Source organism: Peromyscus eremicus, chromosome 1, assembly GCF_949786415.1.
Source record: "Peromyscus eremicus chromosome 1, PerEre_H2_v1, whole genome shotgun sequence".
In the NCBI taxonomy this organism is placed as follows: Eukaryota; Metazoa; Chordata; class Mammalia; order Rodentia; family Cricetidae; genus Peromyscus; species Peromyscus eremicus.
Window position 1 is genome coordinate 178,267,357 of NC_081416.1, and position 19,049 is coordinate 178,286,405.

Consider the following 19,049-nt stretch of genomic DNA (forward strand, 5'->3'; position numbering starts at 1 on the left):
AAATGATAAATAGAAGAAGTAGTTTGAAAGCAACCTTATGAAACAAATATCCACCATAAGTATTGAAAATATCTAAGATATAAGAATATATAGATCTATATGCAATGATGATTATAACACTGTTTGATATCTGGATCAATTGGATGAATTTGCATTCAGTGATATAATACCCTGTAGGACACATTTAAAGACTGCTTTAAAGTATCTCCCATTCTTTCCTTCATGTGAAACTTCCATACTGTTCAAAAAATAAAGTGCTAAGTGTTTGGTTAGGCACACAGGGAGAGACAAATTCACAGTTCATCAATCAGGCAGGTACTGATTTAGACTCCAACCGCAGACAGAGAATGATGGAAGGCACCAGGTAAGAGAGGTAAAGAATTAAAATCTGGGTTGTTTTTGGTTTAATGACTGGAGAAAGTGCTTCTTAATATATATTCCATAACATGGCCCTGACACATATTAAATATTTCAGGGATAATACTAATTTATTCATTCCAATAGCCCCTGATTCTTTTAGTCTGTCTGTACATAATTTAATTTCCTCCTCCTGTCCCCACATGAAGTGGACCACACACACTTCCTTTACTAACTTCCCTTCTTCCACTCATTCCTTCATACATTGAAGTTCAGGACCAGATGGCTTTAGAACAGAACTCTGCTGGATTTTCAAAGAAAAGTTAATCCCAGTACTCTACAAATTATTCTACAAACTAGAAACTGAAGGGTCACTGGCAATTTGCTTAACACTGCAGCCATTACCATGATACCAAGACCACAAAGAGACACAAAAAAGACAGCGTATTACCCACCAATTTCCCTTGCGATCATAGATGCAAAATTCCTCAATACAGTACTTGCAAACAGAGTCTAAGAACACATAAAAACAAGAAGAAAATATCCACCATGTTCAAACAGGCTTGATTCTGGAGGTGCAAAAGCATTTTAGCATTTATACATCGGTAAATGTAATCAATGTGCCAAGTAAACAAACTGAAAAAAAAATGATCATTTTTGTAGATGCAGAAAACGCTTTTGACAAAATCCAATATCCATCATTATATATGTCCTGGAGAGATTGTGGATATTGAGGACATTTCTCAACATTATTAAACCAAACTTATAGCCAACATAAAATTAAATGGAGAAAAACTCAAAGCAATTCCACTAAAATCAAGAACAATACAATCTTGTCCACTCTCTCCATAAACATTCAATATAGTACTTGAAGTAGTAGCAAGAGTAATAAGACAACTGAAGGAGATCAAGGAGTTATAAATTGAAATACAAGTCAAAGTATCTTTTTTTCTAGATAATTTTATAGTATATGGAAGTGACCCTAAAAATTCTACTGGAAATATCCACAGATGATAAACACTTTCAGTAATGTCTCCTGATCCAAAATAAACTCAGAGAAATCATTAGCTATCCTAGATACAAATAACAAGTACCATACAAAACAAATTAGTGAAAGATCATTTGATCCATGACAGTAGCCTGAAATAATACCAACTATCTGGAGTACATCCAACCAAGCAAAGACTTGTATGATAAAACCTTTGACTCAATAATAAGATATTAGAGAATAAAGAGATCACTCATGCTCATAGATCTGAAGGAATATTGTATTAAAAATGGCCATCCTACCTAAAAACAACTGAATTTTGAGACTGAAGGCAATCTCAAACAAAATTCTAAAACATATCTTCACTGAACTTGAAAGGTCAATTCACAGTTGCATATGGAAACAAAAAACTGAACATCACTAAAACAATTGAGGGATATAGTAACTTCTGGAGGTATCACCATCCCTGATTTTGAGTTGTGCTACAGAGCTGTAGTAATAAAAACAGATGGTATTAGCACAAGACAGACATATTGATCAATGGAATCCAATTGAAGAACAACATCACAAAATTGTTCATTATTTGTAATTTCACTGATGCAACTGTTGATCATACATGTAGGAAATATGACATCATTTAGGATACCCACTGACCAACAGGGCTTGTGTGAAAAGTCAATATCCCTGGAAGATTTTTAAAGCTCTGCCTACCTGGTGTTGTACTTACTGAGAGGCCATGAACTTTCCCAATAAGAAGTTGCCAGTGCACCCTCCTGCCACATCTGTGCGGATGAAAAAAAAATATGGTTTTTAACAAGATATTTCAACCGAAGAGTTGTTGTGGCCTTTGAGAATCCTGGAATGACAATGAATAAGAAATCTGTACCATGTTCTTGATTAGAGTATCCAACTCCCATCAGTACAGTGTAGCAAGAGTCAATGTTAAAGTAAAAAAACAGTGACCAACATCCACCGTATTTAGAGACCATTGCTGTGCTCAAACGTGTGCAATCACTGTGCCCAATTTAAGAAATGGGAGTTTGTCTTCACAGCCATAGCATTCTGCACAAGAAGGTATCCTGTGTTCATATTAGTCACTTCTATTGAAACACCATTCTAACTTTTAAATACTCACCTTGTTATATTTTAATGAGTTAATTGTATACTGGAAAATATATTTTTTAAAGATTTATTTTTTATTGTATGCATAAAAGTCTGTATCATTTCAGCCATGCAGCCTTGTTTACCTAATCATGTCTAATGCTGTGGATCAACACAGACCTAAAGACCAATACCAGTATTGAGATCTCACTGCTTTGATTCCTTTCTTTACTCAACAGTGAACACAGTCCTTTTCTCCTCCATGAATTGGACAACAAAAGCTCTGTTTCATGTGTACAGGTCTTTCAATCATGCCTGACCATGTTCTTTGATGTTTTAGTCCCTTATAGTCAATGAAATATCAGCCAGAAATAACAACATATATTAGTAACACATTAGATCATGTCAATCGGGGACTTATTTATCCTATATTGACTCGTGTGCATCCTTTGCTTGAGGGAAAGTGGTAAATTGCACTCCTCAATTTCTCTGCTTCTGAAGATCTCACACTGATCCCACAGATTCATTTTCAGTGATTTCATGAGCCAGGTTAGAAGAGACTACTTTTCCCTTGTTGTGAAGATACACAATGTAGGCAGTTCAGATAGAGTATTTCCAAATTTCCCTAATTCCCTGTACTGTTAAAGAACCTATCTCAATACCCAAACTTACATCTTTTGTTTTTCATGGATTACAAGTTAATATTCATTGTTCTTTTCTACTGGTTTTTTTTCAATATTCTCTGCTCTTGAATCCTTAAAGTTATAAGAAAAGGCACATGGAAGTTTTAATAGTTAAGTATATAAAAGCCCAGCAGAAGTAACAATACATGAGTAAGAGCTATCCTGTCAGTTGGACATCATTTTTTTTTACATTTATAGATCTCTGTTGTGGACAGTAGCACAGAGGAGGATCTGATGTTTATGATGCCAATAGACATATGCTTTCTTTGCATTGTAGGAGTAAACCCTAAAGTGATAACTATAGATGAATTACTAATGTCATTTCTTTGTAAAATATGCATCATAAAACATTAATGTGATCTGAAATATATATATATATATGTATATATATATATATATATATATGTATGTATTTAAAGTTGGTACTAGAAATAATTACCAAGGAGAGTCACAGGCTATACAGTTTGTACAAAAACAAGACAGGATAGGTATTGTCTATTCAAATTTGGAGTAGGGGCTAATGCCAAAAGTTCAGCTTCTCTGCATTTAAAATGGTTAACTGTATGAATGGAACAATGACCCTTAACTGAAGAAAAATACACTCATTTTAGCAACTAGTACAGGAACAGTTAGGTGCTAAACACATGAGGAACTACAGGTCCTCAGGATTCTATATTTTAAGAAAAAATGGTGGTGTTGCATGCCTTTAATCCCAGCACTTGGGAGGCAGAGCCAGGTGGATCTCTGTGAGATCAAGGCCAGCCTGGGCTATAGAGTGGGTTCCAGGAAAGGTGCAAAGCTACACAAAGAAACCCTGTCATGATAAAACCATGAAAGAAAGAAAGAAAGAAAGAAAGAAAGAAAGAAAGAAAGAAAGAAAGAAAGAAAGAGGAAAAGGAAAAGGAAATCTGGAAAATGGCAAATGTTGACATATTTGAGAGCTGGAAACAAAAAAATTCAACCCATGTGTACTTTACAGATCCATTCCTTTATGCTTAAGGAAGAAGGAGCAGAAGGGGGAGGAGGAGGAGTAAGAGGAGGAGGAGGAGGAGGAGGAGGAGGAGGAGGAGGAGGAGGAGGAGGAGGAATTACACCAATCTGTATATTAGTAGCATGACTTTTTTGGAGGTAACCAAAAAAGCCATGAAGGAATTCATGGTGCTTTAAGCTCTGTCAAAAACTCATAATTAAAGGCTGGAGAGATGGCTCAGTGGTTAAGACCACTGGCTGTTCTTCCCCAGGTCCTGACTACAATTCCCAAACACCACATAGTGGCTCACAACCACCTATAAGGAGATCTGGTGCCCTCTTCTAACATGCAGCCATAAATGCAGGCAGAACATTGTATACAGATAAATAAATGAATCTTTAAAAAAAGAAAACTCATAATTTAGGGGGTCTTAAACTTTTAAAGAACTTACAGCTATTGTTTTGTTAACATATCATGGGTCCAAACTGCCTTGAATAATTTGTGTTTGTACAACTGCAAATTCCATCATTGCATAAACTTTTACACCCCAAATTTCCTCCTTACAATATTTATACCACCTATATTTTATTATCCCTGCTCCGTAAAGGCATTTCTCACCTTCACAATCTGTTTCTACCTTCCTCAATTCTACAAATTTACCAAGATAAACAGGCAAATCTAAAGAGTCAAAGCAAGGGTCCACATATGAGAGAGAATATAGAGCGTTTGTCTTTTCAGTGCCTGGGTATCTCAACATTTCATCATAGATGAGAGGCTTTCCTATAAGGATCTATTCTTCTCTGAGGTACTATTCACCCTTAACAGTTCTAGTGAGGGATACAGGGAGATAGATGTGCTTTCTTCAATAGTGTAGCCACTATTAATTTGTTCCTGCTCCAAGTAAATAGCCTTCAACTAATGTTCTGGAAAACTCTAATTAAGTACTGTGAGTAACACACAAAGCAGGACACAAAAGTAGGAGGGAGCTGTATTGAGAAGAACAGTTTCACTCAGAAAGGGAGTGGGATGAAAGAGTAGAATGGAGAGGTGGAATAAGTAAGACATCCTACATAAATGTATGATACAATTATATGGTTTTTTAAATTAAGATAAAGGGGGAACCCCCATCCAATTCTGCCTCAGTTGCTGGCCAGCAGGGCAAAAACCCATGGCCAGGCTCCCCCACCAAAATCCCCATAAGACCCTGCAATATACAAGACCCATGCCCTACCCCAATATCCATAGTACCCCAAGACCCCAGTAACTTCCTGAGACAAGTAATCTGCCAGCTCCCATTAGACAAAGAGATGAGTGACTCATGTTCCACCCAGAGTGTCCTGCCTCTAGGACACAGGTCCTGTGACACAGTCAGTTTCTGGGAACCCCCACCCAACTCTGCCCCAGTTGCTGGCCAACAGGGAAAACACCCATGATCAGGCTCCCTGACCAAAACCCCCCATCGGACCGTGTAATCTACAAGGCTCACGCCATACCCCAATACCCATCTGCCTGCGACCCCAGTAACTTCCTGAGATAAGGAATCTGCTAGCTCCCATTGACCAAGAGATGAGTGTCTCCTCTACTACCCAGAGAGTCCTGCCTCTAGGACCCAGGCCTTGGGACACAGTCTCCAGGAACCCCCACTGAACTCCACCCCAGTTGCCAGCCATGAAAAAGTAATTAAACATATAAAAGAAATAGTTCAAGATCTTAAAATTGAAATAGAAACAATGAAGAAGACACAAACAGAGGGAATGATGGAAATAGAAAATCTGAGAAAACAAACAGTAAACACAGATGCAAGCATAACCAACAGAATACAAGAGATGAAGGACAGAATCTCTAGGGTAGAGGATACAATAGAGCAAATAGATTCATCAGTCAAAGAAAACACCAAAGCCAAAAAAGTCATAGCACAAAATGTCCAGGAAATCTGGGACAATATAAAAAGGCCAAACCTAAGAATAATGGGGACAGAAGAAAGAGAAGAATACCACCTCAAAGGCACAGAAAATATATTCAACAAAATCATGGAAGAAAACTTTCTCAACATGAAGAAGGAGATACCTATGAAGATACAAGAAGCTTATAAACACCAAATAGACTAGCACCTCAACACATAATAATTAAAACAATAAACATACAGAGTAAAGAAAGAATATTAAGAGCAGCAAGGGAAAAAGGCCAAGTGACTTATAAAGGCAGACCCATCAGAATAACATCTGACTTCTCAACGGAGACTTTGAAAGCCAGAAGATCCAGGACAGATATATTGCAGACCATGGATGCCAGACTAGAATACCCAGCAAAACTTTCAGTCATCATAGATGGAGTGAACAAGACATTCCAAGACAAAACCAGATTTAAACAATATCTATCCACAAAGCCAGCCCTACAGAAAGCACTAGAAAGAAAATTCCAACCTAAGGAAGTCACATACACCCATGAAAATGAGGGCAATAGATAACCCCACAGCAGTAAATCCAAAGAAGAAAAATACACACACTCTACCACCAAAAGATAACAGGAAACAACAATCACTGGTCATTAATATCCCTTAATGTCAATGGACTTAATTCACCTATAAAAAGATCGGGCTAATAGAATGGGTACAAAAGTAGGACCCATCCTTCTGCTGCATACAAGAAACACACCTCAACTTCAAAGACAGACACTACCTCAGAATAAAAGACAGGGAAAAGTCTTTCCGATAAAATGGACTTAAGAATCAAGCTGGTGTAGTTATCCTAATATCTAACAAAATAGACTTCAAACTAAAATCAATCAAAAGAGATCAAGAAGGACATTATATACTCATCACAGGAAAGATGCACCAAGATGAAGTTTCAATTCTGAACATTTATGCCCTAAATACAAGGCCACACACATATGTAAAAGAAACTTACTAAAGCTTAAATCATGCATAAAACCCCACACATTAATAGTGGGAGACTTCAACACCCCATTTTCACCACTGGACAGATCTCCCAAATCGAAACTTAACAGAGAAATAAAGGACTTAACTGATGTTATGACTCAAATGGACTTAATCAATATCTACAGAATATTCCATCCTAACAAAAAGGAATATATCTTCTTCTCAGCACCTCATGGAACCTTCTCTAAAATCGACCACATACTTGGCCACAAAGCAAATATCAACAGATACAAAACAATTGGAATAACCTCCTGTGTTCTATCAGACCACCATGGTTTAAAGTTAGATGTCAACAACAACAAAAACTACAGAAAACCTACAATCTCAGGGAAACTGAATAATGCTCAACTGAATCACCAATGGGTTAAGGAAGAAATAAAGAAGGAAATTAAAGACTTCCTAGGGATCAATGAAAATAAATTTACACCACATACCCAAACTTATGGGACACTATGAAAGCAGTGATAAGAGGGAAATACATAGCACTAAATGCCCACATAAAGAAGTTGGAGAAATCTCACACTAGTGACTTAACAGCACAACTGAAAGCTCTAGAACAAGAAGAAGCAAAGTCACCCAGGAGGAATAAACTCCAGGAAGTAATCAAATTGAGAGCTGAAATCAATAAAATAGAAACAAGGAGGACAATAAAAAGAATCAATGAAACAAAGAGTTGGTTCTTTAAGCACATCAACAAGACAGACAAGTCCTTATCCAAATTAACTAAAAGGCAGAGAGAGAGCATCCAAATTAACAAAATCGGAAATGAAAAGGGAGATATAACAACTGACAATCAGGAAATCCCGAGAATCATCAGGTCATACTTCAAAAACCTCTACTCCACAAAATTGGAAAATCTGGAAGAAATGGATAGTTTTCTGGATACGTACCACATGTCAAAGTTAAATCAAGATCAGGTAAACAATTTAAATAGACCAATAACCCCTAAGGAAATAGAAACAGTCATTAAAAGTCTCCCAACCACAAAAAGCACAGGATCAGATGGTTTCAACACAGAATTCTACCAGATCTTCAAAGAAGAGCTAATACCAATACTCTTCAAATTGTTCCACAAAATAGAAACAAAAGGAACATTACCAAACTCTTTTTATGAGGCTACAGTTTTCTGATTCCCAAATCACACAAAGATGCAATAAAGAAAGAGAATTACAGACCAATCTCCCTCATCAATATTGATGCAAAACTACTCAATAAAATATTGGCAAACAGACTCCAAGAAAACATCAAAACAATTATCCACCATGATCAAGTAGGCTTCATCCCAGGGATGCAAGGATGGTTCAAAGTCTGTCAATGTAATACACCATATAAATAAATTAGAAGACAAAAACCACATGATCATTTCATTAGATGCAGAAAATGCCTATGACAAAATCCAACACCCCTTCATTATAAAGGTCTTGGAGAGATCAGGAATACAAGGAACATACCTAAACATAATAAAGGCAATTTACAGCAAGCCAACAGCCAACATCAAATTAAATGGAGAAAACCTCAAAGCAATACCACTAAAATCAGGAACAAGACAAGGCTGACGACTCTCCTCATATTTATTCAACATAGGACTCAAAGTTATAGCTAGAGCAATAAGACAACCTAAGGAGATCAAAGGGATACAAATTGGAAATGAAGAAATCAAACTACCACTATTTGCAAATGATATGATAGGGTACATAAGTGATCCAAAAAATTCTACCAGGGAAGTTCTGCAGCTGACAAACACCTTCAGTAATGTGGCAGCATACAAGATTAACTAAAAAAATCAGTAGTCCTCCTATATACAACGATAAAAAGGCTGAGAAGGAAATTAGAGAAACATCACTCTTTACAACAGCCACAAATAATATGCAATACCTTGGAGTAACTCTAACTAAGCAAGTGAAAGACCTGTATGATAACAACTTTAAGTCTCTGAAGAAAGAAATCAAAGAAGGTATCACAAAATGGAAATATCTCCCATGCTCATGGGTAGGTAGGTTTAACATAGTAAAAAATGGCAATCTTACCAAAAGCAATCTACAGATTCAATGTAATCCCCATTAAAATCCCAACACAATTCTTCACAAGCCTGGAAAGAACAATGCTCAAATGCATTTGGAAAAATAAAAATCCCATAATAGCTAAAAGAATCCTGTACAACAAAGCCACCTATGGAGGTATCACCATCCCTGACATCAAGCTCTACTATAGCTATAGTAATAAAAACAGCTTGGTACTGGCATAAAAACCGACATGTGGACCAATGGAATCAAATTGAAGACCCTGACATCAACCCACACACCTATAAACACCTGATTTTTGACAAAGAAACTATAAGTGTACAATGGAAAAAGAAAACATCTTCAACAAATGGTGCTGGCATAACTGGATGTCAACATGTAAAAGATTGCAAATAGATTCATATCTATAGCCATGCACAAAACTCAAGTCCAAGTGAATCAAAGACCTCAATATAAAGACAGTTACACTGAACCTGATTGAAGAGTAAGTTGGAAATAGTCATGAATGCATTGGCACAGGAGACCACTTCCTAAATATAACACTAGTAGCACAGACAGTGAAAACAACAATTAATAAATGGGACCTCCTGAAAATGAGAAGCTTCTGTAAGAAAAAGGACACAGTAAATAAGACAAAACAACAGCCTACAGAATGGAAAAAGATTTTCACCAATCTCACATCTGACAGAGGGCTGATCTCCAAAATACATAAAAAAAATCTCAAAAAACTAGACATCAAAATAGCAAACAATCCAATTTAAAAATGGGCTACAGAGCTAAACAGAGAATTCTCAAAGGAAAAATTTCAAATGGCTGAAAGACATTTAACAAATTGCTCAGCATCCTTAATTATCAGGGAAATGCAAATCAAAACAAAACTATGATACCATCTTACACCTGTCAGAATGGCTAAGATCAGAAGGACTGCAGACAGCTTATGTTGGAGAGGATGTGGAGAAAGGGGAGCACTCCTCCACTGTTAGTGGAGGTGCAAACTGGTACATCCACTTTGGAAATCAGTGTGGCAGTTTCTCAGAAAATTGGGAATTGATCTACCTCGAGACCCAGCTATACTACTCTTGGGCATATACCCAAGGAATGCTCAATCTTACCACAATGACACATGCTCAACTATGTTCATATCAGCATTATTCATAATAGCCAGAACCTAGAAACAACCTAGATGCCCCTCAACAGAAGAATGGATAAAGAAAATGTGTTACATATACACAAATGAGTACTACTCAGCAGAGAAAAAAAATGATATGAAATTGCAGGCAAATGGATGGAACTAGAAAATATCATCCTGAGTGAGGTAACCCAGACTCAGAAGGACATATATGATATGTACCCACTCATAAGTGAATACTAGATATAAGGCAAAGGGTAATCAGGCAACAACCCACAACTCCAGAGAAGCTAACTAACAGGGAAGACCCAAAGAGGGATGCATGGCCCACCCTGGGAAAGGAAAATAGATGAGATCTTCATGAGTATACTGGGGATAAGGGGTGGGCAATGGAGGTAGGGGATAGGGCATGAGAACATAAGAGAATGAGATGGTTGAGCTGGAGAAGAGAGGGAGGGGGAATGCAATGAAAGAGATACCATGATAAAGAGAGATATCATGGGGATAGAGAGAAACCTGGTGGTAGGGAAGTTGCCAGGAATCCTCAAGGATGACCCCAGCCTGGACTACTAGCAATAGAGGAGAAGGTGCCTGAACTGAACTTGCCTGCCCCAGAGATCAGACCAGTGAATACTCTAACTGTTATCACAAAGCTTTTCTCCAATGACTGATGGAAGCAGATGCAGAGATCCACAGCAAATCACCAGGCACAGCTCCAGGAGTCCAGTCAATGAGAGAGAAGAGGGATTCCATGAGCAACTGCATCAGTATCATGATGGGGAAACATGCAGGGATGACCAAACCAAACTAGAAGGAACTCATGAAAGTTGGATCAGTGGCTTTGGAGCCTATAAGAGAATGGACTAGGCCCTCTGCATGACAAGATAGTTGTGTAGCTTGATCTGTTTGGGAGGCCTTCTGACAGTAGAATCAGAATCCATCCCTGGTGCATGAGTGGGCTTTTTGGAGCCCACTACCTATGATAGGACATCTTTTGCAGCCTTGAGGCAGGGAGAAGGGCTTGAACTTGCCTCAACTACATGTGACTCCCCATGGGAGGTCTTGCCTTCCTGTGGGTGGGAGGGGGTGCCGGGGGAGTTTGGGGGTGGGAGGTCGGGGATCTTTGATTGGTATGTAAAATGAATGAAAAAATTTTTCTTAATTAAAAAAAGGGGAAAGTTTAAGATAAAGAAGGATACTTACTGGGCAGTGGTGGCGCACGCCTTTAATCCCAGCACTCGAGAGGCAGAGCCAGGCGTATCTGTGTGAGTTCGAGGCCAGCCTGGGCTACACAGAGAGTTCCAGGAAAGGCACAAATCTGCACAGAGAAACTCTGTCTTGAAAAACAAAACAAAAAAATTAATTAAAAGGGTTGGGGACTTAACTCAGTTGTAGAGTGCTTGCCTAGCAAGTGCAAAGCCCTAGGTTCAGTCCTCCGCTCTGGAAAAATAAAATTAAATTAAATAAAATAAAATAAAAATAAATTTTAAAAAAGAAGGATACTCTTCAGTGGACTGCTTTCTCTTGGAAATTTCATGCATCCATACACATAGAGCAGCCCTAGTTACCTGCGTAAGACAATCCTTAACAGCATTCCATCATGGTTGGAGGTGTGACTCATAAGATCCCAGCCATATCAGGGGAGCTGAAGACACTTCCCGCTTGTTGGAGGAAGGGAATCATATCCCTCAATGATGTGGGCACCAGTAAACAGCAGTTATACAAGTAAATAATCATCCACCAATGCTCATGAAATAAGCTTTAATTAAATTCTATGGGGCATTAAAAAAGACATGAAGGTAGAACACAGATTGGTTGGGGTGAAGAAGGAATCGGGTGTGGGGTTATAATTAAGAATCATGGGTGGTTAATATCAGAAAGTATATGTGGGTTGAGAACTCATGAAATAAAACTGAAAACTTTAAACATCCAGGATAACAGTGCCTATCATGTTAGCACTGAAGAGGCAGAAGCAGAAGATTTAACTGACTCTTGCTGGCCAGCACATCTTGCTGAACAGTTTGCCTGGAACTGTGGTTGTGACAGTTCTATATTGCCATGTGGCTGCTGGAAATTAAACCCAGGTCCTCTGAATGAGCAGTCTTCTAACCCCTGAGACATGGAAAGGGGGATGCAGACAGCACAGCTTTTAGAGTTCCCTGATAACACAAGCACAGAATGTTGTCTGGTAAGAGCTGGGACAGCAGAGCCTGAAAATGGAGGTGTGGTATCTAATAAGCAGAAAGGGGCAGAATGCTGGGAAGCATGCAGCCATGGCTACACCTGCATTAGTCAGCCACGAATTGGTTCCCTCAAGGACAGACAGGTAAGATGTAATGATAATAGAGGTTGTGTAGAAGAACACAAAGCTGCTCACTAGGGTTAGGATGCTTTGAGTGACTCTGGTCTCAGGGGATGACCTAGGAGACAGGGATCTGTGGATGTGTTAGACCCTCTGCTTGTGTTTGAGCAGGATAAACACCATGTAGCCACTGGCACACATCATCAGTCCCAAAAACATGATATCTTTAGATGTCAATAGGATTGCATTAAGTGTGTCAATTTGTCTCCCAGGATTCATAACAGCATAGTATTCAAAAAATTTTTATCCCAGTAACATTTCTCCCACTCCTTATGTCAGTTATATACACTGGAATAAAGGCATATATCAACATCTGGAGGGCCCAGCACAGGCCTAGGGAAGGACCAATGATACAAGGGGCTCTGATCTTCAGCTGTGCCCACTTGGAATTACTGGGACTGATGGTGATGGCCTGAAAGACACTCAGAAGGGATGTGGAGACAAGGGACATTCCTCTGCCAAATCTATGAAAATATAAGAGAAGTTTACATGAAACATAATCTAGATAGTAAGTCTGAAGAAAAGCAGCAATGGTCTGTGGGATTCCTTTGAAGAGAACAGTAAAGTTGGCCCAGGTCAGGTGTTTGACAATCAGGTCTGTGGGCTTTACCCTGATTTCAGAGAAGTCGGCAATGATAAAACAACAAAGCAAGGCTGAGTTGCCCAGCATTCCCAGTGCAGTCTGAGACAGGAAGAAGATCCCCACAGCCAGGTGTCTGGAGGTCATTCTGTCATGGTCCTGGGTACCTGCACAACAGGTCCAGAAAGCACTTGTTACACAAGTTGGAATATCCTCTTCTTAGCATGTCAAACAATCTACTGCATAGTCACTATCACCTTATGCTCAAAAGTAATGTTAAAATGTGTCTTTCTAGTAAGAAGTTTACTGGGTTTCAATGAATTCTTATTGTGTTTGAATTGCAGATAATTAGCTAGGAAATCGTGGAAAAAATTAAACATTATATTGCCATGAATAGATGTTGGCATTTTCAAGTGCTTTACAATTATTTGTTGCTTTCAAATTAACAGTGTTGTTGAGAGAGGATCTAATGATCAGCCTGCATTCAGATGAGTGTCCTAGATGCAGACACACCTCAGATTTCCATTACCGGCAGGGAAAAGGCAGAGACTTGTAAGAAAGGAAACTATTCATCTCCAGAGAAAATAGTAACCCCTAAGGAAGGTACTATTCACAACTGATAGCTACTATGAAAAGGGTAGTCAGCTTCCTTTACAATGTGGCCCTGATAAATCAGCCATGCTCCAGTCGGTGGTCACACACCCAAGAGCATAGATCAGCACGACCTGTGCTTTATGGGTTAAAAACTCTAAAAGACACAAAGGTAGGCAGGCAGAGGAAGAGGGTAAATTTGGGAGAAGTGGGGGTGTTGGTAAAATAGTGCTGGTGGGTGGCACTGGTTACCGCCAGAAAAGTCACAGTCCACGGCCAGGACTACCAGAGTTAGAAAGAGCTTTATTAGAAAGAAGGAGGGGAGAGGAGGGGAGCCAGGCCTGGAGAGAAAGAAAGATGGCGGGAGCAGAGAGAGAACACAAAGAGGGTGGGGGTCCGTGTCCAGCTTTTTTAAGGCACAGATTGTGTGACCACGCAGGGGGTACGTAGTCGCCAACGCCAGCTGATGATATAAGACACCAGACCCGGAAGAGTGAGAGCAGGATCCTAACAGGGGGAAGTATGAAAATGATCATAAATTACACAAGTTTCTCCAAAGTTGAAAAATAAGAAAACATCATAGAGAATAATAAAAAAGCAATCAAATTGGAGAATGAGCAATAGAGAGTAATAAAAAAAAAGAAAAGAGACTAGTGACCCTCAGATACCAGGTAAGAAAACATTTTAATTCTTTGTCTGCACACTCACATGTAATTGAATTTGCATGTCTATGTATACATGTATGTGCTTGTTTTTGCCTTTAAGTGTTTTCAAAATTACTTTCTAATCTTTTAATTTATTGTATAAAAGAGTATAGAGTATAAAATATTACTCTATAATACATAATGGGAAATAGGAAGTAACTTGTGAATGTGTTTAAAACAGCATCCAATGAATGCATTTATTCATTAGGAGGATCGCTAGTGAGATTCCTAACCTTGTAAGGAAATTAAAGTACAGTAAATGCAACATAAAAATAATGAAGTATACTAGCATCTATTTTTCACTGTGGGATATAAAATTTCACAGATATAACGATAAATGTTATAAAAATTGACAGATTTTAGAATACTGTCAGTCAAAGATGCAATGAGTCCCTAACATATATAGCCCAATAATGATTGACATAACTATATGATTCAAAATCAGTATATGTATTGGGAATGGTGACACATGCCTTTAATTCCAAAAAATTTTAGGCAGAGTCAGGAGGATCCCTGTGGGTTTGAGGCTGGCCTGGTCAACATAACAAGCTCCAGAACAGCCAGGACTATGTAAAGAGACCTTGTCTCAAAACCAAACAAATAAAAAATAAGTTCTGGGTGACAAGGACATCTGTGTCTGGTGGAAGTTGGAATACTAGGGGTCTCAGACCTGAGTGACATGAGATTGAACTCAGTTACTCAAATGCCCACAGACTTGAAATTTGGATATTAAAACATCAGTTTGCTGTTGCTCCTCTTTTCACAACCCAAAACAAGAAGCCCTCTACAAGAATATTAACTTCTCACTATGCCCCTCTATACACCCATTTCCAAAAAGGGAAAAAATATTCTGCATTCATATAAAGCCCCCGTGGACAGCAGAATTTGAGGTGTAAATATGCAGAGGCCATCAAACACCTCTCAAATTGCTCTTGTAACTAACTAAATTTAGGAGATATTTTACCAGCCCAGTGACCAGGGTCTAGGATTCCCAAAAGAAAACCAAGTGCAGGTGAACTCTGAGAAACAATCATAAACTGGTTTAGTCACCAGGACCCTCACATTACTGGGAACAAATACACTGTCACTCTCTTGGAAAAGAACACAAAAAGTGGGAATCCAGGTTATTGTCTCACCTGCAGCCTCTGTCAAACCACTCTGGGTTCAGGTCTTTGGTGGATCCTGCCCCTATGAGCATTCATCCTGTGCAGCAGCTGTTTCCTGAAAGAGGAGGATCAGTTCAGAGGGGCAGTGCTCTCACCCACCTTCCAGAAACTGTTCTGTCCTCTGCAGACTGCGTGTCTGAAAGAGACCACCTCACGTATGCAGGTAGGATGCATCTGTGGTCCTGGCTGCTGCATGGGGACTCACTGGCTAATCGGGCCTACAACCGTAATATGGCTCCAAAGTTGACAGCACCCCCCCAAGATGGATGCTGAATGTTCTCTGAGCTCATCCCCCAAGAGAATGACAGGATCATGTCACAAGAAGGAACAGTGACAGTTGTGCCGAGGGAGTTGATATCACCTCTGAAAAACACTTGTTCACATTAATAAGCAAGAAAAACTTTTAAATGAGTAGTGAGCAGCGCAGAGCGGCAATTTTGAAGTGTAAAGTCACTCTTCTCTCCTGTGATATCAGAAGCTGAGAGTTCACATAGGATAACCAGACAGCCATTGCATTCTAGAGAGCAGAGACTGAGGGCAAAGGGTGAAGTTGAAAGTTCGCTCTACTGTGCTGATGCATCATTATGAAAATGTCACTTACATTCTAAGAGACTGGAAGTTTTGCTGGATCCCACAGCCAGAGTTAATGCACCTTGAGTTCATTACGATTTAAGACTGCTATCCTGCTATGCGCTCAGTCTGTTTTTTAAACCTGCCTTTAAGGGAACAATGTAACAACCAACTGTACTTGCCTTGGATTTCTCATATAATCAGCTTTTAAAACCTAAGCTAATGCATAGCTTTCATCTTAGAACATGTAGTCTTCCATCCCCCTGATCTAGAGTCATGCAGGTGTGGGTGTATGTTATGGCATTAAATGCTGCAAAGAGCAAGTAGTTTGAATGCAACCTTATAAAGCAAATATCTACCATAAATGTTGAAAGGCCCATGATTGTAGGCTGATAGATCTGTGTGTAGTGATGTTTGCAGCACTATTTGTTATCTGGGTCAGTTGAGGGCCACTGGAGTCGGTAACTTGTAGCTAGAGTTTTCCTGCCTGGCCCACAGTCAGGACAAATCTCTCTCACCTGCCAGTCCCACAGCTGCTCAGACCCAACCAAGTAAACACAGAGACTTATATTGCTTACAAACTGTATGGCCGTGGCAGGCTTCTTGCTAACTGTTCTTACAGCTTAAATTAATCCATTTCTATAAATCTATACCTTGCCACGTGGCTCGTGGCTTACCGGCATCTTCACATGCTGTTTGTCATTGTGGTGGCTGACAGTGTCTCTCTGACTCAGCCTTCCACTTCCCAGCTTTATTCTCCTCCTTATCCCACCTATACTTCCTGCCTAGCCACGGCCAATCAGTGATTTATTTTTTGACCAATAAATCAGCAACACACTTGACATACAGACCATCCCACAGCAGTAACTTAATCTCTTGTAAAGCTCTTTTAAACATTTCTGTAAAGCATCCCTCATTCCTTCCTCCATGTGAAGCTTCCATGCTGTTCAATAAATGCACAACAAAGTCTTTTGTAAGACACACACAGACACACACAGAGATAGGGACTCAGAGATGCACAAGTAATCAGTCAGGCAGGCACTGATTCAGACTCGCATGACAAACAGGCAGAGAATGATGGAAGAAATAAAACGTTCAAATCTGGGCCTGTGCTCTTAGTTAAATATCCATGGAAAATGCTTCTTAATGTGACCCTGACACATTTTGAGTACTTTGGGTCTATTATTAATGCATTCAAACTAACTGCTTCTTTATAGTCTCTTTTCAAAATTTATCTGACAATTTTTTCCATAGATGCCTTATGAAATTTGCTTGTCATTGGATGTAGTAGCAAAATCCTTTAATCTCATTACCCAGGATGCAAATGCATATGAGTTGGTGGCCAGGCTGGTCTACATAGTAAGTTCCAGGGCAGGTAGGGGCTACACATAATAAATCCAAGGTTTTTTTAAATCATTTTTTCACAAAGGAGATGGCTATGTGATTAAGTGCTTCCTGAATGAGCATGAGGATATGAATTGGAATCACACACACACACACACACACACACACACACACACACACACACACACTCACAAACAAGCCATGGAGGTAATGTGTGTTCATAACCCCGTTGCTAGGGTATCAGAGATGAGAATCCCCAGGGGATTACTGGCTGCCCAGTCTAGCCTAAAGGGAGAACTCCAGGTTCAGGGAGAAATGCTGCCTCAAAAAATCAGGTGGAGAGTAATTAAGGAAGGCACAGCTCATTGACCTCTGACCTCTATTCAAGCAGGAGTGAGCACACACGTGGTGGGAGGGGCAGGGGAGCTCATTAGAGTGGATAAAATATGCAGTCACCCATTAGATAGAATTAGATAGAATGCTCAACTCCGTACTGTTTCCTTGAGTAAAGGTCTTGGCAAGAACTGACAATGGCTGTTGCTCAATGCTGCAAATCCATCACGGGATCAGTAAACGATCTGTGAATGACTGGCCGGTCAGCATGAGGAGCAGATAGTGATAGTAGCGTTCATTTATTCATTATTTTTCCCTCTCATTTTAAAGAAAAGGATCGGTCAAGCTGGGAGTGTAGGAGGTGGCAAGTTTCTCCTGGTCCTTCACAGAAGTACATGGGAGAAATCAGCATTTAGACTTGGGATTCCTGGGTTATGACTATGCAAGTAATTCTACCTGTCATTTAGCCTGGAGCCCAGGAATTCTAGTGTGTGTGTGTGTGTGTGTGTGTGTGTGTGTGTGTGTGTGTGTGTTTATTAAGTGACTTTTTTACTGTTATATAATACATGTATCTTAAACATTAGCACAGTATTCATCTAAAGTACATGATTAAGCAAGGCAAGGTGTGGCACATCTTTAGTCCTAGCACCCGGGAATTAGAAGTCGAAGGATAGGGAGTTCAAGATTATCATTGGCTAAATAGCAAGTTCAAGGATAGCCTGCATGACATGAGACGTCTCAAAGTAAAATAAAATAAGCTGGCTGTGGTGGCCCCTGTCTTTAATCCCAGAATTCAGTAGGCAGACTATGGGATCAAAGGCATGCATCACCACACCTGGCTCAGTTCTGTATATTCCACATAAATGATGTCAGAGAACATGCCACATTTTGCATCAGGCTTCCTTCATGGAACATAATATTTTTTATATTCATCTATATTGTGGCTTGTATTAATGCCCTATTTCTTTACATCAGAGTTCCTTCTCACATTCAAATGCTATTTATTTATTTCTCTTTTTATGGTACTTCCAACTAGTTTTAAATGAATTTGGGGTATTTTAACATAATTTAATTGCTTACAGATTAATCTCTAAATGTAATATGTCTCTATTTTATATTTTATTTATTTTTCATTCTTTCTTTGTTTTCTTTTTTAGAGTGATTTAGTGCATGCCTAACATGTGCAAGGTCCTGGGTGTGATCTCCAGACAC

General features: G+C 39.2%; 1 pseudogene; it reads right to left on the bottom strand.

Moving 5' to 3' along the window:
• Positions 1–12,336: 12,336 nt before the first annotated feature.
• On the bottom strand, positions 12,337–13,276 carry LOC131902383 (vomeronasal type-1 receptor 4-like; annotated as a pseudogene).
• Between the last annotated feature and the right edge of the window lie 5,773 nt (positions 13,277–19,049).